This window comes from Tribolium castaneum, chromosome 10 (assembly GCF_031307605.1).
Source record: "Tribolium castaneum strain GA2 chromosome 10, icTriCast1.1, whole genome shotgun sequence".
NCBI lineage: Eukaryota > Metazoa > Arthropoda > Insecta > Coleoptera > Tenebrionidae > Tribolium > Tribolium castaneum.
In genome coordinates, this window is record NC_087403.1 from 970,341 (window position 1) to 976,340 (window position 6,000).

At 34.0% G+C, this 6,000-nt stretch overlaps 1 protein-coding gene across 7 annotated transcripts in view; it reads right to left on the reverse strand.

The window, feature by feature from the left end:
- The window catches only part of Cirl (Calcium-independent receptor for alpha-latrotoxin), a 74,479-nt gene extending 70,968 nt beyond the window's left edge, over positions 1 to 3,511 (reverse strand). For 5 of the 7 annotated variants that reach the window (XM_064359432.1, XM_064359435.1, XM_064359436.1 and 2 more), the window contains exon 1: positions 3,008 to 3,510. The gene's annotated coding sequence lies outside the window, so the exon portion shown is untranslated. Of the gene's footprint in view, positions 1 to 3,007 lie in introns of all 7 variants that reach the window. The other 2 variants (XR_010335661.1, XM_064359438.1) reach the window with 1 other exon arrangement.
- Positions 3,512 to 6,000: the final 2,489 nt, after the last annotated feature.

A 6,000-nucleotide genomic window follows, 5' to 3' on the forward strand; every position in this document is an offset into this window, starting at 1 on the left:
TTTCACTTTGTTAAACACACTTTCCGTTGTGCAGTTATTTCATAAAACAAAACCATTTTTAACGTTATTAAATGAAACAAAATAAATAAACCCGCCTAAACCGAATTTAAACAAACAAAAATTATTTATTTGTAAACTTTATTCAATATTAAAGCTGTTAAAACCGTTTGATATATCCAATAAATTTATTGCAGCGATTTGACTTCTCGTTGATTTAATTTCTTGGTAAAATAGTTCTCAGCAAACAAATAAATAGCAACGTCTTTTCCCTTTTTCGGTGGAAATTTATCAGAGCGAGACAGTTTTCGATAATACAATCTCGCCGATTCTGGCGTTCGATACTCGGCACCTCTAGTGATTCGAGCTTTAAACCGTATTTTCTTAGCAGATTTCATTATCTTGGGTTTCATTTGATTTCACTAAAGGTTAATCCAGCAGTGGACAGGCCGCAAAAGTAGCCAGGATACAAGCTGGAATTATTCGAATTTCATCAGTGACAATGTAAGTAACTGATTTATTAATATCTGGTTGTGTAATAGCTCTTTTCCGGTACTAATAACACCAGTACTCGACGACCGTGATTTATAATCTCAAGTCAAGTGAAACCAATAAAAAAATGCACTGGGAAGAATTTCAATGTGCAACAATTTGTTATTTTAATTTATTCATTTATTTTTATTGAAGTATTCCGCTGAAAGGAAAAAACGGGGCAAAAAATTCGACTTGCCTTAATTAACGTTTATTTAATACAAAAACAACTTATTAGAGTTGTTCAAACCTACGCACTCGAGATGAAAGCAACTTATTGTCAACTCTGGAAGCAATTCTTGTAGTAAAATCGTTAAGATTTCAGTAGAACGTTGTTAATGCTGAATTATTAATACCGACAAGTTCTTACTGGCCCAAGAGACACTTGGAAAAAAATTGGACTAGATATAATCGGGACCAAACCGAGAACGTGATTCACTAAACTGGCATTTAGCATTCTATTTTTATTATTGTTCGAATAAGTTATTAAAAATGTTTAGACCCACACACCGCATTTGAAAAGACGTTATTGTTCGTTTTCGTAATCCCATCAATAGATTTATTGTTAGTAGCAATTTATTAAAATTGGCAAATTGTGAAATAAGCGCCTAGTACCGCAGCACACTCTAAAAAATTAGCTAATTTCTCGTGACCTTACGAAACAATTGTTCTTATACAAGAGCTAAAGACGTCGTTACTGCTGATTTATTATAACTGACAAGTTGTGCAACGATGCTATCGAATGGCCATGATCCATAAATACAGGGTGTTTGGAGCTGAAAAGCTCCAATTGTCCTCCGTGGGGAATTATCGAACGTCCTGAGCACGTGAAAATACGTTTACGAGAAACCGGCCACCAGAGGCACAAAACCGGCGTTCCAAAATAATAAAAAATTAATTCGTGATTTTTAAACAAATTTATTCGGTGGTCGCGTCCTGTTTTTCACCCCGATCGGGCCGTTTTTTTGGGACACTCCGCATAGGTAGCATTCCGACCGTTTTGTGGTCGCTTGCCGGCTTGCGATTTCCATCATGTGAAGAGGTCGGTCTGCGTTGCTTTTAATTTCGGTAGGAGGATTCTCCGCTGGAATAATTTATAAAAGTGCATTTAACAGTAGTAATAATTGAGAATGTTCTCGGATGTCTGCTCGGTTATTTATACGCGCATGGCGGCACTCTATTTTTGTAATGGAAGACGCGGTAGGCCCTAACCGCACTTAATGGCAATTAGATCGAACAACACACTTACATGCACATTTTCAAAAAATACCAAAAGTACATATATATTTTCATGCTTATCGAGGGAAATAGTGGCTGCCGTCCGTCCGTTGAAATGTTATGTTTTGGTTTTTGGGCAATTAGAGCGCCTTGATCTGAGAGAAATAAATAATGGGCCTATTAGCAACGACTTCCTATTTCAATCATACGTATTTGGAGTAAACAGTGAGTTCGCGTTTCCCCATGGGGAGTTTTTTAATTGGTGTATAAATAAGAAAGCAAACACACTTTTTCAGCCCTTTGGTGTTTACTTTATGATCCGCGGGCTTCGGTTTGCTTGGGTCAAAGTTGGTCATTTTTCCTCATTTGCGATTTAAAATAATCGTTTTTGATTTTGGTTTTGAATGTGAGCGCGCCGCGTTGCCACATCGAGTTGATCTCAACCACGTCTGCAACATTCTCTGTAGATTCAAGCTTGATAGGACATGTTTCTGGTTTGAAACTATCAAATTATTGCCTTGATTAAATTAAAAATACCTTAATTCAAGTCATCCTATAATTAGTGGTGGAGTAAATGAAAAAATTTCCGGTTTGGTAGATTTTTTGGGTAATTAGTGTTTCGGAGAAAATAAAGGAAATTAAATAAAAAATTTGAGCCATGCCATGCCTCATATTTATGGCCTCATCGGATTGGTGGGTGAAAATAAAAAAATAGAAATAATGTGACTGTCATTGGTTCTAATGCGAGTTGAAGAAATATCATGTCCCGCAATATTTAATGTTAATTATACGATGTTATGAGCTTTCTCGGATACAAACAAAAGGGACCACCAACATCTAAAAGATTCGAACACGTTCATTAAATTGCCCAACCACTAGAAATAATGACATACAAGTTTCATTAGTGATTTGAACATATTTTTTTACAATGGAGTCGTTGTTTTTCGAGAGAGAAAGCTTAAAAGTTCAACAATAGGTGAGTAGTAAACGATTTGTGTGATTTGAAAAAATACTCCAATAGGACAAAAGCTTGAAGCCAAAAGAAAAGAATTTCGCTGTGAGGTAAAGACATCCGACGGCAGCCATTTTAGCGCTTTGATGACGAGATTAAAAGAAGTTTCCCCATTATTTAAAACGGGGAAACTCGAAGTTGGTTATTTTTCAATAAATTTTCTTTGATTCGCGTTGGTAACACTGTCAACTTTTCCCGGATTAAGTTATCCGTCAAGTGCGAAGCCGGCGAGGTGTAATGTAAACATACCTTTAATGTACTCCTCAGCAACTTATCACACAAACACTTTCATGTACATATTGTATATAATCACAAGGCACAGCATAAAACACAGAAACGCACTGAAACCACTCTCTAAAAGTATTCATTTAAAAACTTTACTATAAGTTGAAGTTCCATTTGCAACTCCTCGGAAAATAATCCATTACTAGGACCCCCAATTAAAGCCAGCCCTGCGAAGCACCATGACAAACTTTGGAATAGTTTGCGTAAACTATACAACCACTCAACTAGAGCCACTAAAATAAAACCAGAAAAAGCTCCCGCTCAAGAGCTTTTTTAATCGGACACGTCGCTGCTACTGATTTAAAAGCTCGTCTCTGTCAGAAAATGCGAGCGAATTGCATTTCAACCACTGTCTGCGCTAAATAATTCTAAAGCTGCGTTCAAATTTGAAATGTGGCAAGCCTGACGACGGTCTTACATGAAACTGCAACGGCGGCAAGAACTCAACTAAAACTACATCTCACAAATCGGATTCCCTCAACGAAAACCGCCGAACTGCGCACGAATGCTACGTCACAACTTCCAACAGGGGAAACCGGGAAATTCATACTCTGTTAGCCAACTCATAAAAATAATGACACCATATCTGAATTTATATTTGCCAAATTTCAAACGTTATTATACTGATGTTGACGCACATTGTTTCGGATAAGTACCGCAAAATGACGATCACACCATTTGTTTGCATCGTTATCATTAATTGGCGGTTGAATTGTAAAAACCGATTCTATCAACAACCAAAACAGACGCTATTTGCAGCGATATTGCGCCTGTTAACACCAACTTTCAAACTTTCTACCCTGTTCCTCCATCTTCGCCACTAGTGAATAAGCAACAAAACCACCAAAAAATCACACTGTTTTCAGGACGAGTTCATTGATCCAAAAACAATGGAAAAACAAACAGCTATTTATCTGATTATTCTTATCCCCCAGCCCATGATAAACTAAAACGTATGAAATAAATTAAATTGTCTCCGATTTTTGTAAATTTAAGATTAAGATAATGATTATTAAAAATATTTTTAAAATAAAAAAATAAGTGATAGTTCACAGTTGTGACCTAATTTACTGATTTCTCTTTTTGATTTAACAACAAATTCATAATTTTTCTGTCAAATAAAAAATTACTTTTAATGCAAGAAATACTAACAGTTTAATCATCGAAACCATTTTGTATCGGTTTGTGATAGAGACCAATACACTCGCTTTGAAATTTTTTGTCTATACATTATCTCTACCTTTTTATTGGTTGAGCGCATTGAAAAGGCATGACCAGATTAGCTTTCGGACTGGCTCCACCCAATTAAAATCAAGCAATTTAAACAAACTAAAGTATTTGGTAATTTTGTTTGCCATTGTCTTTTCCACACAACGGACTTTGTTTTCATTTATTTCGCGTGTTTTTACTAGAACTTTCATTCAAAACGAATAATTTCTTGTTTCTCGATTGGGACTGAAGACCAAAATAATAGTTATAATAACAACATTAATAATAATAACGCTGGTCATCATGATTTTTTACGTCTATTACGTGTCTTTTTTATGCAGATTCTAAAAATGTACTCAAAAATTGGCCAACACGTTTGATCTCTGTAAAAAAATTATTAAGTATTTTTTAATATATTTATTTCAAAGTCTGTATGATGAATTAAAGCGTATGAAATAATCGCAGTCACGCTTTCTGTATCCGATTTTTGTAAAAAGATTAAGATTACAATTTTAAGAAATATTGTTAAAATAAAGAAAATAAACAATTGTTCAACGTTTTTACCTTATTTACTCTCTCTTTTCAATCTAACAAAAACGCAAAAACTAGGGTTTTATTTAAAATGCGTGTTTAAGCGCTTGAAAAAAGTAAAAATTCACTAACTTGTAGTACAAGTCCATTTGCCTAAATTCACAAATTTTAAAATCCAACAATTTTTCAACTTTTAATGCAAAAAATACTAATAATTTAGTCATCGAAACCATTTTGTAGTGGTTTGCGATAAATTGACCAATACACTCGCTTTGAAATTTTTTGTCTCTACATTATCTCTGCCTTTTTATTGGTTGAGCACATTGAAAGGACATGATTCAGATTAGGTGTCGGACTGGCTCCACCCAATTAAATTAAGGTAATTTTAACGAATCAAAATATTTGATAATGTTATTTTTGTGTGGCATTGTCTTGAATGCCTCCTCCTTTCTTTCATTTATTTCGAGCATTATTACTAAAAGTTTTATTCATAAGGTATAATTCATTTCTTTTTTGGGATTGAGAACCAAAATAATACTTAATTAAAGTTAATAAAAATAAAGAAAATCAATTTTAATTTTTTAATAAATAATACAAAAGCCTGAGGAACAAATGTTTTTTAAATAATAACATTAAAAGTTTTTTTTAATACACATTCATTAATAAACAAATAATTATTACTTAATAAATCATTGCAAGAAAATTTACGAAAAAATTTTAAGTCATCATGACGTCACAGGCCTAGAACCGCCCACTAGCGTTTTGATTGGTTCACTAAGGTGACGTAACAAAATAACGCGTATCTGAAATGGAAGTGCAAACACAAGCGCAAATCAAAACTTAGGTTAAATTCATGTTCATATAAGGTTTAGCGTGTTTTTAGTAGTGTATGTAAGCAATTATGTAATGACAATAAGTAAAAACACGATAAATAACATAAGAAATACAAAAATTAACCTAAATCATTTTATACAAATCATGAAAACGTGTGCCCAGGCCAGATCGAAATTCATGGAAATAGTTATATGCGTTTACAGTGAATGCGCATGCGCGCTTTGAAATGGGAGTAGCTCGGCCTACTACGTTACGCGATCAAAAATTGCTCTTTTTGGCCTTAGTACTGAAAAAAATTGCATTAACAACTATGTAGTACATCCAAAAATGCACAAAATGTAAAGTGTTTTATTTTAAAAAATAGTAATTTGCATTGTAGCACT